Raw genomic sequence first — 19,847 nt, forward strand, 5'->3', positions numbered from 1 at the left:
AGTTGGGAGAAGGTACTTAGGATGGCTCCCTCATGCCACTTCGCCCTCTCTCTTTTTCTATGAACTTCTCCCCAACACCCACTGTAGCCTCTGCTCTTAAATCACAGCCTTCTTTCATTTACCGGCTCTCCAAATATTTGGAGAGGTCTCTATCAATGGTGGCCTTCACCCACCCACCCCCTCCAAAGTTTCCTCTCCCCTGGGTTAAACATTTCCAGATCCCCAGACATTCACATTTGATGTCCTTTCTACTCTTGATAAAAGTGGGACTGGAAAAGTTGCAAGGCTTGTGCAGGGAGACAAGATCCAGAAGGACTGTGAACTTCCCAAACTTAGGGTATTGAAGGGGCTGAACAACCAACACACACACACACACACAAACACACAAATATATAAATGTTCACAGAGGTGTGCATTATGAGACCGCCTAGGTCATAGTAAAGATTTTTTTCCCTCCTAATTAGATTTTAGGAGAGAAGTGATAGGATCTATACCAGGTCAGTCTCTCTTCATTGGGCCCAGAGAATGTCCTTGGCTATACACATCTGGGTGCCAATATTAAGTGGCTCCATCATCCTTGACATAATTTCTCTTTTCAAATATTTTGTATTCTATGAAGCACAGTGTCTTTAATATTTTGTGTTATCTCCTGTATTCTTTTCTTTTTTTTTTTCCAGTTATCCTAACCCCAGTGGAGACTATTTAATGTGGATTGAACAGATTATTCAATGTCTTGGCCTCAGTTTTATCACCTGTAAAATAGGGACAGAAATTATAATAGTTTCAAAGCATTGCTGTGATGATTTAATGTATTCATATTTTTGAAATGCTTTAAATATTTCCTGGCTCCTAGTAAGCTCTCTGAAGTATTTCCTGTTATTATTTACTCAAGGATAAAGGGGGAAAATCTCACTAGCTTCCAGACAGAATTAAAAAGTTCTTTGGAAAATTGTGAAGAAATAAAATAAAAAGACTGGTGATGAAATTCTGCTTTATAACACTGGAAGGTAGAGGGTAGTGGAATATATTTTTAACCTAAAAATATTTGGACCAATTGCCATGTATTTTACTTCTCAGAGTGAGAAAAAGATATTACATACATGTGAAATGTATCTCTTTCCCCCTAGGAAGTGCTCCGTAAGGGTTTTCTCTTGTCATTGTGGATGGCCATGATCCGGGACCTCTAATCTACCTTCTTGGATTACATCTCAGCTTGCATTCCACACATGCCATCCGTCTCACTCCGCCAGGCCCATCCTGCTCTCTGTTCTTTCCCACTTCACGTCGTAATTATTCCAGCCCCAGGAAGCCAGGAAGAGTCTCATCTTTCATCTAAACCAGTGATGTATTCATCCTAGTTTTTCCAGCGTTGTGTGTGTGAAATCAACATATTTCAATTAGAGAAGTAGGAAAAATGAAAAAAATAAAAAAATACACTTGGCCTACCTCAACTCTTAGGAAGAAAGAAGGGGTTAAAAAAACTACCTAAAGCCTATCTGCCAAGAATTTCACATCTGAGTTTTTATTCATAGCAGTTTAAGGGGGAGAGTAATTCTTATGTTTCTGATTCATTTTTGCTTGAATCATCAAATTGTTTTTCTGAAAGCTATTTGATGACCTTTTGAATCCTTCAGTCTTTGCGAGGTTTCTGCTCTATGTGCCTGACATTGCCCCACACTTATCACAGTGGGATATTGCTAGAGCAGGCCCCCTCTTACTTCTGGGGTCTTACATGGGCACTTTTCTTTGCCTGGAACATTCTAAGATACCTTCATGGTTAATTTTCCTTTTTCTTTCTTTCCTTTGTCTTTTCTTTCATGTGTATGTGTGTGTGTGTGTGTGTGTGTGTGTGTGTGTGTGTGTGTGTGTGATGTTTTTATTGTTTTTCAACAACTTAAAAATCATTGTAGTTCTATAACTTACAGTCAAATTGTTCAATACAGCCTGTTCCAAGCCACAGAAAGCCCCTTCTCATTTGAATTCCTCACAGGTAACATCTTTAATTCTTTTAGCTGCTTGTTTTGGTTGTTACATTCATATTAATAAGCAATAGGAATAATATGAGGCCTCTCAACCTTATTTCCCTTGTTTAAAGGTAGTCTACCCAACCATACTATTTCAAATTTAAAAATAAGATTTAATCTGTGACAATACATAAAAGTAATCATGTATATTAGCCCCCAAACAACTTAGCTAATTAAAACTAGGAATCAAAAAATGTTAAAGGGACCTTGAAGTACTTCTAGTGTCAATTTCTCATTTTACAGAAGCAGCCTAGAGAAGTTAAGTGGTTTCCCTCAGATCAGAGAACATGAAACAGTGGAATTCAGAAACCTTTCTATGTAATAGATGTTTCACATTCAACATGTGAAATGCTGCTCCTGTTGTCACCCCAATCCTGAGCCTCCCATGGCTGTCCTCATCTTGGTTGATGGTGGTACTATCCTTCCAAGGCTCTGGCTGCTTGAATCTTCTACCTCCCTTCCTTTCATACCTCATACTCAATGCATCAACATACCACTTTGCTCTACTTTGAAGATGAATGCATGATCATACCCTTTCCAATCACCTCTGTGCTTACTACATTGGTCCATGGCACCACCGTCTCATGTTAGGTTACCATCACAGTCTCCCTATTTCTTCTTCTGCCCACAAGTCTACTACTCTCAGGCAGCAGACACAGTGACTACTTGAAACCTATGTCAGTGCATGCCATTCCTGGGCTTTGTTCAAAGCCGCTCTAGGGCTGGGGAGATGGCTCAGTCAGTAGAGTGCTTGCCTTGCATGCACAAGGCCCTGGCTTCGATCCCCAGCACCAAAAAAACAAAACAAAACAAAACAAATCAAAACAAAGCCGCTTTAGCTCTCTTTTTCACTCAGGTATTGTCTACACATCCTGTCACCATCTTGCCTCCCAGTTCCCCACCCCACCTGATCTTCTACTATTCTATCTCTTCCTCCATATAAGTATAAATATAGTGATCTCTTTGCTACATCCTGAAAAAACCAGGGACACTCCTACCTCAGGGTCTTTGACTGGCTCTACCCTCTGCCTGGGATGCTCTTCCCATGGATTTCCTCATGGTAATTTCACTTCTTTTATTCAAAGGACATCTTCTTAAATGAATCCACAGTGACCTTTTTGTTGACAACTGCAAACTACCCAAATATACTTCAGTGATTCTTGATCCTACTCTGTTCACTATTTTCCTTTCTCTAATATGGTATATCATTTATTTATTTTTATATTTACCATTTATTGTGTCTGTTATGATGTAAGTACCACAAGAGTGAGAATCTTAGTGTGTTGTATCATTGTTATCTCTAGTGCCTAGAACAGTACCTGGTACACAATGGTATTCAATATTTGGGGTGTGTGTGTGTGTGTGTGTGTGTGTGAGAGAGAGAGAGAGAGGGAGAGAGAGAGAGAGAGAGAGAGAGAGAGAGAGAGAGAGAGAGAGAGAGAAAGTCTCCTGTTTCTTAAACATATGGGCATTACAGTGTCTTATGTTGCCTACACTAAGTGGACACAACTAACTTCTCTAGAAAAATGTCTTAACAAGCTGACAACAAGGCAATCAATCCTTTTCTGTACCCTTCATCAGGCAAGACTGCCACTCTGGTTCTCCTATTCCATGCAGAATCTGCCTGATGAAGGTATGAATTAACCCAAGTCACACAACTATTCTCATACAGTTTTGCTTCCCAATATGTTAAACTACCCTAGATTATTTATGTTTTAAGAAAAAAAAGAATAATATAAAAGAAAAAAATAGCAGGAAGAGGATAATACTCTTTGTTTCTGAAATTACAGGTGATGGATGTTGTGGGTGGTGGGAGGAGTTTCAACTGTTTCACTCTAGGTAAAATTAGTCTACTAGTTTAAATTTGCCAATATCTTCTAAATAGATGCAATTGAAATTGAGGGAAAAAATTACAGAAGATTAAAACATTACAAAATAGAAATCACTTCCAAGCTCACATATGGCAAGGTCAGTGGTCTGGTTTGGAAGGATATATTCAGTAAAAAGTTTGTGGAATTTAATAAAACATAGTTTGGAATAAATTCCTAATTTTAAAAAGGATAAAATTATATAATGAAAAATGTAAGTATGAATTTGTAGTGAAGGGAGCATGGGTTGAATTAAAGCATTAATGTATATAGATGAAAACTGAGCCTACTCTGGTAAACAACAAAGAATCAAATAAATTTTCTTCAAATATTTTAGGCAGAACAATCTCGTTAGGCATTTTCTATCAACCTATTCATTGCAAAGCATCCAGAGGGACCAGAAAATTAAACACAGATGGCGAAGACACAGAAAACACCAAATGATGCAAATGTCTTAAGAAAACAAATTTGGCTTTAAGTATGACTTTAGGAAAGAAAAAAAAAAATGTTGATTGGTTTAGGTGTGGGAATGAGATAACTTTGGAGTGGGTTGAGAAATTAGAGTCATTAAAGTCTAAGGATAAATACAATATAATGTAACATCACTTCATGTAATACGTGGATTAAATAGTATTTTGTACCCACAAAGAAAATTTTAAAACTTACATAAAAAACTTAATGGTTACTTTTCTGTTCCTGCTGTAGTTTTGGCACTGGGATTGAAACCAGGGTGCTCTACTATTAAGCTGCATCCCAGTTTTTATTTTTATTTTTTATTTTGAGACAGGGTCTCACTAAGTTGATTAGGGCCTCTCTAAGTTGCTGAGGCTGGTCTTGAATTTGCAATCTTCCTGTCTCAGTCCCCAGAGTTGCTGTGATTATAGGCATGTGCCACTGCATCTGTCCATTTTAATTTCTTAATGACTTCAAACAAAGATGATAAAAATGTGTTAGTTTTCTTGTTCATGAATTTTAGTAAGTAAACAAGGTTAAACTAATAATACTGTGCAAGGGTTAATCATGGCAATAAGTATTTCAATTCCATTCACCATCTATGATATAGTAGGCTCTGTGCTAGGGCCTGTGGATTCAGAGGTGACCTCTGTCATGGAAGAGCTCATAGTTTTGCGAGTGAGATCTCTGACTGCACACAGTCCATAATGGGGTGTGACGTGTGCAAAAGAATCTGTAGAAGGTACAAAAGTAGCACAAAATGAGGAAGGACTGTTATAAGAGCAGGCCGGGAGGATTTCACAAAGGAGAGCTGTGAAGGGTGAGTGGGTGATTACTAAATGGAATAAGTTTGAGGTGAGGAATAGCACTGAGGATAGGAATACCTGTGTGTGATCGGAGCACCGTGTTCTTCCATGTGTTATGATTGCAGCTTGGGACAAGAGGAGTGAAGTTACAGAAACAAGACCAAGCTGCAAAGGTGGGGAAGCTGGAATGTGGTGAGTCCGGGGTGCCAGACTATGAAAATTGGTCCATAGGGCAGGAGTGTGTCTGCCTAGTTCACAGCTGACATCCCCACACAGTGCCTGACACATGGTAAGTAGGAAATCAATAAGTGACACCAAGCTAAGGAAAGAAAAGAGAATTAGGGAGAGAACCAGGAGAAGGCGTAGACACAGATATAATCAAAGTAGAAGAGCTTTGCATGCATGGGTTCAGTAAAAGCAAGGATTTATGTACCTCACAATACATGTGTATTTGTGAACATGAAAAACATTGATTTGTTAAATTTAAATATATAAAATATCCTACTATTTTTGTAACCTGGTTTGCTATTCTTTTTTTCTTTCTTTAGCAGTATGGGGAACTAAACTCAGGGACATCCTACTATTGAGCTATATCCCCAGGCCTTTTTATTTTGAGGCAGGGGCTTGCTAAATTGCCCAGCTGGCCTCAAACTTGCAATCCTTGGGCCTCATCCTCTCAAATCACTGGGATTACAGACATGCACCTCTGCTTCCAACTACTATTTCTTAATTTTTAATACACCCAAATCCTCAGCATATGAAAACACTTCCACGGTAAGTCAGGTTCTAGCATAGGATGATAAAAATCTGGAGACAAGCCTGAGCTTGAGCTAGCTAACTGTAGCATTAATTGGTGGAGAAATCAATGCATTAAAAAGCCCCTTCTCTTCCCACGCTCCCCCTTTGCCATTTAGCTCTTGATCTGAGCACTGTTGCAAGCATAATGAACACACGGGTTCTTTTCATGCTGCAGCTTTCATTGGAGGAAGGCATTTGAGAAGAATTTCTTAGGGAAGATGCATTCTTCCTGCTTCCTCTTGACTAAGGCTGTGCTGCTTGAACATCTCTTGATCTCTGGGAGACTGTGACCCAGAGTCAGAGACCATTTCCATTCAGTAGTGAGAGGAGAGTCTGATTGCATTAAACTAAAGATGAGGAATGATTGTGATCGCAGAGACTGTGACTTTGAAGCACATTCTTTGGTTTAAGAGCAAACTGTGTTCCCTTTAGGGAGAGAAAAAATAATCAGAAAACTTTTTTAGGTTGGCTCTCTACATGGAAAGTGTTCCTGTATTATAGCAGGCCTTTCTTATCATTCTCGCAATCCCGCTCACCTCACACTTTCCGCTTGCTTATCTAATAGTGCCCTCCCCATCCTCTCTTTACCTAATGACCTTTGTTTTTTGTTTTATTTTGTTTTTGTTGTTGTTGTTGTCCCCCACCCCCACCCCGGGACTGTACCTCTGGGAGCCTTATCACTGAGCTATCTCCTCAGTCCTTTTTGATTTTTCAGTTTGAGACAGAGTCTTGCTAAGTTACTGAGGGTCTTGCTAAGTTCCTGAGGCTGGCCTCAAACTTGCAATTCTGCGATAGTCTCCTGAGTTGCTGGGATTACAGGCATTCATCACCATGCCAGACTCCTAATGACCTTTGTTACCAAATATCCATTCCTCTGTATCAGGGAGTAGTTCTCTGCATTTACTTACTTTAAGAAACTTCCCCTCTTATTATTTGTCCCTGGTTTGGGTGAGATTGACTCCACTTAGTCCTACAGAGATGGGCCCAGGTTGGTTTAATAACCCTTTACAGAAGCTATCATGGCATTGACCTGTAACCTGGTCAGAGCCAGTGAGAGGCTAGGAAGTACTTACTATGGTCTGTGAGAAAGAGTCAATTCCTTGCTTTCTCTCCTGGTCCATCAGAAAAAAATCTCTTCTCCTGAACACAATACAGTAGGTCTAGAACTGCTGCAGGAATTTTGCTGCCAGGAGGGGAACAGCTGGAGAATGAAGCTAACAGCAGCTCTAATTGCCTTTATCACAGATGTGATATGATGGATAATTTTATGTGTCAACTTGAATCGTCACAGGTTGCCCATAATTTTGGTCAAACATTATTCTGGGTGTGACCATGAGGATGTTTGGGATGAACTCAGATCTGTAGACTGAATAAAGCAGATGATTGCTCTCCCTGTTATGGGCAGACCTCATCCAATGGTCTAAAGGACTGAATAGAGCAGAGGCCAACTCTCAGAGAGTGAGAGTAAATACCTACCACCCAAATGCTTGAGCTGGTCCTGCCTTCAGATGTGAACTGAAACATCAGCTCCTCTTAGGTCCCAAACCTTTTGTGTTAAATGAATATCATAAGCTGTCTTGGTTCTCAGGTCTTTGAACCTGGACTGTAATTACATCAGCTCTCTCGGGTCTCCAGCTTTCTGACTACAGATAGGACTTCTTTTTAAGCCTCCATAATCATGTGAACCCATTTCTTAAAAAACAATTCCAGGAGAAGTGGTGGCCCCACCTAAGGGGGCATGGCCTTTCCATTTCCATCAAGGGAATTGATCCTGCATTGTCTCAGGAAATGGTAACGGTCTCCCCTGAGGAATTTGCTAAGCAGAACAATGGTTATTCTCCTCCATCCTTCTTTGCTTCTAGATTTATAACTAGACTCAAGTCCCAGAAGGCTCCTAAAGGTGAGGTACAAAGTGTAACCCATGGCGAGATACACAACCTTCTGTTACTGAACCCAAATCCATTCCCTCAGTGTACAGAAATGGCCCAAGGAATCAAGGATGAATTTGGGGCAAGGAAAAAGATTTATTTGGTAAAGCAGAAAAATGGAGAAGGAGGACTAGCATCCTCAAAGACCATCTTAACACAGATTTTAAGCTCCTTTTATACACACTTTATCTTTAGGAGGGAATGATTGATGAAACATGGTAGCTGGTAATCTGTTGATTTGCATCAGTCTTGAAAGAGGACGAGTGAGATTAGGGAAGTTTCAGGTAAATCAGCCTTGTGCTGCTTGTTTAGATGATTAACGAGGGCTGGGTGCTTAGGGAGGCATAAACTTTTCCTAGCAAAGGATAAATACAACATGGAGGCTGTGGGGCTAAGTTTTCTTTGCATGGCTACATAGTTACTTGAGTTTTCTAATTTATACTAGCAGAAATCCAGGCAAAGTATGTGGCATGAATACCAAGGGTCTGAAATAATGGTAGAAAGATCATAATGTCAAATCAGGTTTAATTTATATGGGTTAACTAAACAGAGATTCTGTATTTAATGTTGCAGCTTCAGGAGTTACAAAGGACTCTGGTTGACTGAAACATGAGTCAAAAGATGAACACAATGAGTAAAGCAGAAACACCCAAACTCCCTTGGTTTAATGTACAGGAAGGGACTCAGAGGCTTAGGGAGAGTGGAATGTTTGAGTGGATTTGACACTTAAGACCTACTCACCCTCACTAGAATTCCAGGAGATACATCTTCATCAATTCTTTAAGAAATAAATTTGTGAGGGGAGCCCTAATATCCTTGTAGAGCCCCAGGCTTGCTCTCCTCTATAGGCCAGACCTTACATTGGCAACCACACCACTTTACTGGAGAACTTAAATATAATGAAAGTAACTGAATTTTGTGATGACAGGAGTTAAAAGGTGGCATCCAATCACCAAAGGCAAGGTGGACATAGTTATTATAGTGGACAATAGAGTCAAATCAGCAATTGTAATAGTCTGTCACAGAAGACCTATGGTATTAGTTAATCATGGTGTTTTAGATGTGAAATAGATAGGAAGACTACTAAATTCTTACTTGATCTGTGTGAGCAAGACACTTCCAGGCCAAATGAACAAGAGTTTAACTTGAATCATGAAAACAATCACAACTTCTCAATCAATTCCTAGACCTGAACCAGTTCACAGACCCAGAACCAGGTTTGTAAGCTCTTCAGAAGGGCAGACTGTGTCTCTCAAGGAAGGCCCCTTAACTCTGCTGGAAATGTATGCTGTGACTCTTCTCCCCAGCCTTCTCCAAAGGGATCTATAGTCATTTACCAGAGTAAGTGAGCAATAGGAAAAAGGAATTAACCAGAATTTGGGGAACTAGTAGACACTGGCTCTGATCTGATACTGATTTCAGAAGACCCAGAAAATCACAGTGGCCCTCCAGTCAGAGTGGCAGCTCATGAAGGTCAGGAGATCAATGGAGTTCTAGCTCAAGTCCACCTTAAACCCATTTGGTTAGAAAGACCTCATAGCCAACAGAAATGAGGCTGCCCTAATACCCCTACCATGCCCAGTCTTTCCCTGGGAAGCCTGGAGGAAGTGTGTCCTCAAATAATGTGGTGGTGGATCCAGAGGTGTGGCAGCTGGGATTGTCAGTCAACTATGCTCCTCGCAGTGGAGAATCTGAGGAGCTTACTCTGTATCATTTATTTTTTTTTTTTTGAGAATTTAAGGGGATAGGTAATTGAAGAGTGCTTGAATTATACATGTAGGAGTCAAAAGTTTATAGGTGGAATAACTTGAGGGTCACACAAAACCTCTTTATGCTTTTGAAATACTCTGTACTGTGCTGCCACAGAACATACATTAGCTATTTCCTTGGGTCATAGTTTGGAAGACATACAATAATAGGTATTCATGGGAAGAGTTACTCTTGAGAACCGCAGGCATATCATTACTTTTGCTCAGAGGGCACTCTTATTCTGACCTCTGCCATAACACATATCCTGGTTCATATGATCATTAATTCACTTTTCTGTCATATCACCAGACTCCTAGAGGGTAAGAGTTGTCTCTTCTCAGTGGAGTCCTATGTCCTTTTATCAGAATGACTGTGTGTTGGGGAAAAGGAAGTAACCAGACTTCAGGGGATTACTGGATACTGGTATTATGGGGAATTTGATTTAATTATACATCTGACCCTGGCACATAGTGAGTTCTAAAAAAAAAAAAAAGATGGTCAGATCAAATGATTGAATGTGTTAATTTAATAAAGGTTGATTACTTAAAGGATTTACAAGAAGTGTGTTTTAGAGCAAATGAAGTTAGGTTAGAACTAAAAGGGATACCTCATCATTGGGTAGTAGAAATTGATGTCCACCTGGGAAATAGGTAAAGAAGAAGGGGATCCTCAATTAATACATGTTGAAGTCTTAATAGTATCTTGTGTCTGGCTGTTTTTAAGTAAGCAACTGACTTTTATGATGATACCACACTTTATTCATTTTTCTCAACTTCTCCCTTAAAGCTCTTTTAGAGGTCAAAATAGCCTGCCAACTCAGTCATTCTAGTAAAGATAAGAAAAACAGTGCAATTGAAAAGGCAAACAACAGATTAATTAACTTTTACCTCTTAATTGATTGCCTTGGTATCTACCAATGCCGGAGCATATACAAAATAATGGGCTCCTGAAGGAAAAAATCTTGGGCAAACCTTTTCACCAGAGCTGGGAGATTGGTTTGAAGGTGGAGCTCCTGTCATGTTAGCTCCATGTACTCAGCTTTTTGCATTTGAGGAAAAAGATAGGCCTATAGAGTACTGGATAGATAATATTATTTAGAATAATAATGCCTAGATTCAGGCTGATATCACCCATGTGATGTGATGAGAAGGTTGGTGTTAGTTCTGATTGGTTGGATTCCAATTCATTCCCAATGTTAATATTTTGACTGTCATTGTTGCCTGATTTCGAGTTTTAGCTCTGTTCTTTAACTCTGTGACTTAGGCAAGTTACTCAACTTCATCAGGTTTGTTTATTCATCTATAAAATGGGGTGCAATTATGATATAACACTTCCCTTATAAAGATCAAATGAATAAAAGTAAATGAAGGCAAATGAGCTATAAAAGAACTTTAAATATTAGCAATTATTATTATTTATAATACTAATTTTTGGGAATGTACTGAGGATTGAACACCAGGGGTGCTTTACCACTGAACTACACCCCCAGCTCTTTTTATTTTTTTATTTTGAGAGAAGGTCTTGCTAAGTTGCTGAGGCTGGCCTTGAACTTGAGATCCACCTGCCTCAGTCTCCAGAGTCTCTGGGATTATAGGCTTGAGTCACCATGCTGATTTGTAATTCTAATTATTGTACTTGTTGATACTATTGTGACTCTGATGTTCTGTAAGTGGAACAGGTCAAGTAATGATTCAGTAGTTCTTTTCAACATGGTCTCTTAAAATTAGGGCCATGGCATCCCATAGCTGCCATCCTGTCAACATTCTTTATTATATGCCTTACATGGAAAAGACTGCTGTTCATATCTTGTCTTTACATATATACAGCATTGTTGATCATCAACAGTGCCAGCATTATTTAAAATGAAAGAAAACACAAGTTTAGGTCAGTCTGAGCAACTTAGTAAGAGCTCATCTAAAAATAAATAAAGAAAAGAAAATAATACTAAAAAATCAGATAAATCCATATAACATCCTTTTGTTTGCATGAAGTCTTAGAATACCACCTTGTAGCAATAAAGATAATTTTTAAATGGACATTATATGTATTTCATGAACCACATAAAAAATTAAACACATATTTTTGTTCTTTCTTTCAAAAATATCTGAATTGTGGGGAATGAGATTGACCAAATTATATTATGTGCATGTAGGAATATGGCATAATGAATCCTATTATGTAAAATTATAATGTACCAATAAAAAATTTGTTTAAAAAGAAATATCTGAGTTGTTAAATCTATACTTTCCTAAATGTATAGACTTCGATTTCAAGTACTATATGTAAATAGGTGTGTGTGTGTGTGTGTGTGTGTGTGTGTGTGTGTAGATAATATATAAAATCCTTTCCATTTTTTTAGTGAGGATGAAATCTCACAGTACTGGTAATGCAATTTTCAATTTGGTGTTTAAACAAATATTTATTGAGCATTTATTATTTGCAAGGCAGTGCTAGACATTATGGGATAAACAAAGACCAAAAAGATATCAATTACATTTTCTAATGCTGTAAAAGTACAGGTAATGGTTAATTTTATGTGTCAACTTGGCTAAGCCCTAATACTTAAATATTTAAACAAACACCAGTCTAGATGTTGCTGTGATGATTTCCTTCTTGTTTTTTAATTTTAAATGAGATTAACATTTAAATTTGTAGACTGAGTAAAGCAGATTGCCTGCATAATGTGAGTGGGCCTCATCCAATCAGCTGAAGGATTTAGGAGCAAATTCTGCCTTTAGAATGCTGCTTTGAGTCTTTTTTTGGGTGGGTGGGTACTGGGGATTGAACTCAGGGGCACTCAACCACTAAGCCACATCCCCAACCCTATTTTGTATTTATTTAGAGACAGGGTTTAAATGAGTTGCTTAGTGCCTCATTTTTGCTGAGGCTGGCTTTGAACTCTTGATCCTCCTGCCTCAGCCTCCTGAACTGCTGGGATTACAGGCAGTTGTCACCTTGCCCAACTCTTCTTTGAGTCTTTACTGTGCTAGCCTGACCTTCAAAACTGTGTGAGCCAATTCTTTAAACATTCCCTCTCTTGACTACACACACACACACACACATACACACACACACACACATATATGTATATTATCTCCTTTTGGTTCTGTTTATCTGGAGAACCCTAAATAATTCAGTACATGATCAAAATATATAATTATTTTTCAATGTGTGATAATCTCACTTAGATTATAAATTCCCTAAGAAGAGGGACAATGTTGGAATTTATTTCTTCTTCTTTGGAATAATTAACATAAGGTTGAATAGTAAAAGTTGTTAGTAAATATATAAAGTAACTAAGACTTATCCTAATAAGAATAAATAATGTATTCTCTCATCTATCACAAACGAACTAGGGAATTTTTAAAATGATTACAGTTAGTTTCATTTGTATTACTGTCATTATGGTTCAGGAATTCTAAACCAGGTTTAGCATAACCTTTCATTCTAACCTTGATATTTTTTCCTTCAATCTACTTTGCATATATTTTCAGTCACTTGAAACCTAAGTAGTTCTAAATAAAATATGCCTACAACTCATAAGGATAGGACACATACACTAAAACAGAGATAAAATAGGTTCATTAAAATAAAGATACAATGAACTAGAGTTATGTAATAAAAAGGAAGGAAGAATGGCTTACCAGAACTCCTAGGCTAAGGAAAATTGCTATAATTGGAAACATAATCTATCTCTTAATTTGTTAGCAGACAAGGCAAAAAGGAATCAAAATAAGCTACTTTATTACTGTTTTAAATAAAGGAAGTGTATCACTTCATCAAGAAAAATAAACTTTTTGGGTGGGAGTGCTAGGGATGAACACAGGGGTACTTTACCCTGACCCATGTCCCCAGCCCATTATTATTATTATTATTATTATTATTATTATTATTATTATTATTTTGAGACACAGTCTTGCTAAATGGCTAAGGTTGTCCTCCAACTTGTGATCCTCCTGCCTCAACCTCCCAAGGTGTTGGAATGACAGGTGTGTTCCAGTGTGCCCAGCTAAGAAAAGATAGAATTTTTGCTTGAAGTAAAATATTGAACAGTTTAAACAAAGAAAGTTGTTAGAGATTTTTATGTAAGTATCACTGAAAGAGAAAAGTATGAACTTGCAAATATTTATTGAATTTATATTATGAACAGAACCTCAATGGTCCTTTCAAGATGAACCTCTCTTTGTATTATGGGCATCAATGGAAATTCATAAAATAACACAAAGAATTTGTTTTCATACTGAGTATAATATCTCAATACAAATGTTTATCATTTAAACTTCGATGCCATGATACCATGGCTGATAATTCAGTGTGGCCCAGTTTGCAGTTAGATTGTGGATTTTACAAATCAAAGAAAGATTAAATTAGTTAAAGGCATGGACAACTCCTCCTAGGGCTGGCCCTATCAATATGTAATTTAGATATAAGGTACTATGATAACATTCTCTTTCTAAAAAAAATATATCTTCAGGGCTGGAGTTGTGGCTCAGTTGTAGAGCACTTGCCTAGCGTGTGTGAAGCACTGGGTTTGATCCTCAGCACCACATACAAATAAATGAATAAAATAAAGGTCCATCAACATCTGAAAAAAGTATTTTTAAAAAATCTTCATAATATCATGGAATTTAGTGAAGTCTTCTAGTCTAACCTACTAAACAATCCCTCTTATAGCTCTGCAACTGTTGAACAGCTGTCAGTCTAGAGGGAGAGCAAGAATGAGAAAGAAGCCTGTGTCGTGGAGAAAAAAAGAAAAAGCTGTGGTAAAATGCCCCTGGATTCAATCCCCAGTTTGAAAAAAAAATGTGAATGATCCCCTAGGAGTCACATACAGTCATTTAAAACATAATATGAAATGAATCAGGTGAATCTCGTTGGTGTAGTTACTAAAGTAGCAGAGCACTATATACACAAATATTGTATATCATCATGGACAAGATAGGGATATATTTGGGCCATCAAAAATGCTAGTTAAGCTGGCCATAGTGCTGTACCCCTGTGATCCCGGCAACTCCAAAGGCTAAGACAGGAGGATCTCAAGTTCATGTTTGTCCTAGGCAATTTAGCAAGACTCTATCTAAAAATAAAAAGGACTGGGGATATAGCTTAGTGGTAAAGCACCCCTAGGTTCAATCCAGTATTTAAAAAAAAAAAAAAAAAGAAAAAAAGGAAAATTTTAAAAAAGGAAAAGAAAATGCTGGTTAATTCATCCGTAAAAATTCCAGAAACTTAGAGGTAAATGACATTAGATAAAGTCTAATTCAATATGATATATCAGATAAGGAGTCTGAGACCAAGAGAATTATTTTTCTCAGATTACACAGTCATAGCAACAGATCAGTGCTCTTTCCATTAGAAAGATTAACAGCATCAAACACACAACAAGGCAGTGGGAGAAGGAAAGAATAGAAGTTCTTTGGATTAGACAAAGGAGAATGAAGGGAAGCTAACGGGGGACGGGAATAGGAAAGACAGTGGAATGAATTGGCCATAACGTTCCTATGTTCATATATGAATACACAACCAGTGAAACTCCACATCATGTTCAACCACAGATTGGATTCTAATTAGAATAAGTTATACTCCATGTATATATAATGTCAAGATACACTTTATTGTCATGCATATCTAAAAATAAAAACTAAAAAAATATTATCAGCAACAGTTTTTACTCAATCTGAGGATGGATCCTGAGCAGAGCAGCTGCAGGTCCCAGGGAAGCTCCTTTGCTCTTTTCAGGGGTATTTGAAGTGCAAAGATGAGTTCAGGGTTGAGGCTGAACGTCTGAGGCCCTCTGGGAGGTTGTCAGGGAAGTCCTTGAAAATATGGGGAAAATCTTATTCCCCACGAAGCCAGTTGTGCCAGGTGTCTGGCCTAGTAACACGGTCGATCATGGGATCAGTCGTGACTCTGAGAGGGAAGGTGTGACTATGAGTATGCCGTCACTGTGGCTTGTTGCGTCACCTAGTTAGCATTCATGGTTTTGTGTGTGTGTCTCAAGGGCAGGGGATTTATAAGCAAAATTTGGGAAGGCTACTTCAGAGCTCTTTTTGTCTCCAAACTTTTCCTCATCCCCAATAACAAATCAGTGAACATTTGTCAATTCTATCAGAGTACTCCAAATCCATTTATTACTCTCTATCTTTACTGCCACCCCCCTAGTCCAAGCTGCCACCATCTCTTACCTGATCCACTCTAAAGGCCCCTCTGTTTCCAATCTAGCCTTCCTTCTCCTCCAGGGTTCCCATGCCCAGCAAAGCAATCATTCATAGGAGGAAATCAGATAATGTAAGTCTCTTCCTAAAACCCATGCTAGCTTCTCTGATTAGTGTACAAACCCTATACTATGACCTTCAAAGCTATGTGTGATCTGGCTCTGTCCATTTGTCCAGTGTCATCTCTTGCCTCTTGAACTGAGGGTTGCTGGCCTTTCAGGATGTCTAAAGCCCAAGTTGTCTTTGACTTCAGCAGGTAATACTTGGTTGGGTGTCTTTAGGGTTTTTCTGCAGATTTCAGCTTACATATCATTTGTACACAGAGACTTACTTTCTATCAAAATAAACTCCTGCGCTCTCCCTCCTTGGGCTATCATTGTACTCTGATTTCTTCCTTTGTTGTACTTTTCTCAACATGGAGTTACAGGTTTACTTATTTATTGTTGCTCTAAGACCACAAGACTTAGAGGTATGGACACAGTCTACATCATATGAAGTAATGTCTGTCATAATGTAGGTGCTCAGTAAACATTTGTATAATGGTTTAATGTACAACGACCATGAGCTATTGGGAGCCAAGGGCTCTCTAATTGGTGACCAATGTAACAGACCTTGTCAGAGCAAAGAGGGGAGTCTGCCAGAGGTGGTGCTGCCTTTGTGGGGAGGTGTTAAAGTGGCTCTTTGGCTGGGTTAACAAGTTATTCCACACTGCTTCTCAGGCTTCAGCAAGTTGAAAAGACTTACCCATAAACTCACAGAAAACTTTGAGAAAGAATTAAGAAGTTCTTGTAGCACTTCCAAAGGGAGTGGGAAATCCTGCCTCTGGCAGTCAGAGTCAGAGAAAGGGTGTTTATTAATGTTAATGTGATTAAAATTTAACCCTCTAGCTAGTGAGGTCTGAAACAGATTATTGTGTGAAAAAAAACTAAGACAAATATTGTACTAACTGCATAGAAGATGAGAAATAATTTCAAATGTTTTATGTTACTCTTCATAAACCAGAATGGACCCAGTTGTCTCTGCAGCTTACTGTTTTCAACTTATTGCTTTCTGGTCAAATCTCAGAATCTTTCCTTGACCAAAATGGTTTATGTCTGAAACATATTGCCTGAGCTAAGGACATTTCTTTGCTTCATTTCTCTGTGAAGAGCACTGATATGAACTGGGAGATTATGTCCCCCTTAAATGTGTATATTGAAACATTAACCTCTAAGGTAATGGTATTGGAGGTGGGACTTTTCAGGGTAATTAGGTCATGAGGGTGGAGCCCTCATGAATAAGATTAGTGCCCTTGATATTGGCATGAGAGAGTTTACCTTTTCTCTCTTTGCCCTCTGCCTTATGAGTATACAACCAAAACATGATCATTTGTAAACCAGAAATCCGACTCTCACTCAAGATCTGTCAGTGCCTTAGATCTTAGACTTCCAACCTCCATAATGGTGAGATATACATTTCTGTTGTTGAAGTCATGATACTCTGTTATGGAATCCTAAACTAAGATAGACATGTATATCTACACATATCTAAATATGTACATATATATTTTTTTTTTTTGAGGGAGGTCCTGGAGTTTGAACTTAGGGACACTCAACCACTGAGTCACATCTCCAGTCCTATTTTGCATTTTATTTAGAGACAGGGTCTCACTGAGTTGCTTAGCACCTTGCCGTTACTAAGGCTGGCTTTGAACTGGAGATCCTCCTGTCTTAGCCTCCCTAGCTGCTGGGATTGTAGGCCTGTGCCACTGTGCCCAGTCCTACATATATATATTTCTATCCAGGAAAAATTTTAAAATTTGTTATAGGATGACGGTATTTTGCATACCTGTTGGGAAGACATCTAGGTATCATTCAGAAGTCTTGTCCTGTCAGGAGCAAACAATGACCCTAGGAGCAAGTCAGGTAGGAGAGTGGGCACTTCTTCATAGTGATTGTCAGGTCCAATCTGCTCCTCTATGGTGGTAAGGTTAGGGAAAGTCAGTGTGATGAACAGATTTGCAGTTTTTAAAATAATTTGCCTCATGAGAAAAATTTCTAGTGGTTTGTCATTGGTCTTGTCTTGTTTTGAGTTTTTATTAATGACTTGGATGGCAAACATGGAAAGCATTCTTATCTAACTATGTCAGAAAACTGGGAAAGGTTGTTGATAGAGTCAAAATTCAAAAAGTCTAAGTAGGCTGAAATGTGAGAATAAAACATACAAATAAAATTCAATAATCTAGATCAATTACATATCTGATATACATCCAACTTGACAACTTTTCATGGAAGGAAAACTGTGAGTTAAAGGACGAGGAAACTGTGAAGAAAATAAGCACAAAATTCCACTATCTGGATAGGAGCGTTTCTTCCAAATTGAGGCAGGAATAGGGGCCACTCTGTGGTTTTGTTCTGATCATGCCTGAAATACTATGAACAGAAGCTGGATACTCAACTTTGAACACGTAGGACCCCCGAGGTTGATAGGAAAAAAAAAAAAGATGGCGATGGATCCTCGAGAAGTTCCACATGTCAGAGACATTTATCCAGGAAATGAGAATCTTTTTTTTTTCTTTTTTTTGGGGGGGCCCTCTGCTTACAAGGCAAGCACTCTACCGACCGAGCTATCTCCCCAACCCAGAAATGAGAATCTTCAGGGAGCAAATGATAGACATGACCAATTCTTTGCAAGGGAAGGTGAGTGTTGTTACTTTATCTGCCTCCAGAGGGCAGAGACAGGACCAGGGGAAAAGTTATCAAGAGGGAGTCAGAGTTGCTGCCTTGGCCAGAAGACTTTTCCCTTTCCCTGGCTGAGGCTATGATGGACATGGGAGCAAAGCTGCTGCTTTGGGAGGGGAGTGGTTTCATGATCTCTGACATCTCTTAGCTACTCTACCTTAATAGTTCTGATAACTCTTGGACAGATCTTTGAAATGTGTTTTGCTTTAGTAAATGTTGGGCTAAAGTTTGTCCTTGTCTTGCCCTGAACAATAGAAAAGAAGGAGAAACTACAGCTTTAACTAGTTAAATTGTTCTGGATGAATGTGTTTAACTGAAGTTGCCTTGTTGCTCTAAGATTGTAATATTGACTGAGTTGGTCGTCCTTTAATACTCCAGTAAATTCTGAACGCTCTTCAAAACAGGATGAATTGGCTTTTTGTCAATGTTCATATTGAAGCCGGTATCAGATCTGGCTCAGGACATTAGAATAAGAAGTAGATGCAAAGAGTTAATGCCCTTCATCTAAGGTCAAGGTTGGTTTTCAAGATTAGAGGCAAGCCTGAGCCTGCCTTTGTGGCAACTCCAGCTATTAGAAAAGGGAGGATATTGAGACTGAGAAACAACTGGATCTTCTAGATGCTATGTGTGACCATTCACGAGATCTTTGAAGAAGCTCAAATTTAAGTATTTCGGCGTAAAGAGGGGCTCAGATTTGTTTAATGATTTGAGACCTTTTCAATACTTTCATGTTTACCCATGTGTTAGTGTGACATTTCTTTTGTTATAATATCTTTTTCAGATCAGGAAGTACAACTATCAATCTTTTTTTTTTTAGTATGACTCAGCCTACTTTACAGGGATGATGGGAGGGCTTATATGTCTCTGTATTTTGTCATAGATATTAACATCGAGGTATCTTCATTTGGATGTTAAGTTTTGGATTTAAGTAAAACCTAAACTGCTTTTGGAGTAAAGTTGTAGTTAAGTATGGTTCCATAATTTGGAACCTAGGGCAGTGGATGACTCAGACTGTCAATACCAGAGAATAGATCAAATTGCCTCGGGTTGAGGTTCTTCTAATTTATGGAAACATGACTCTGATCTGAGCCTTCATCATTTCCCAGATGGTTCAGAATATGCCTTTCTGATGGGAGTCTTCTTCTACATCCTGCTGCCAGAAAAATCAACCTTGAAATCTACTTCAATCACTTCATACTCAGTAACCCACAGTGTTTCTCATTGTATGAATCTAAATCCCTTAGTAGTTGAGAGCCCTCTATCAAAAGTCCCACCTTTTTCTTTGA

The sequence above is a fragment of the Sciurus carolinensis genome, chromosome 9, assembly GCF_902686445.1.
Source record: "Sciurus carolinensis chromosome 9, mSciCar1.2, whole genome shotgun sequence".
Classification (NCBI taxonomy): Eukaryota; Metazoa; Chordata; class Mammalia; order Rodentia; family Sciuridae; genus Sciurus; species Sciurus carolinensis.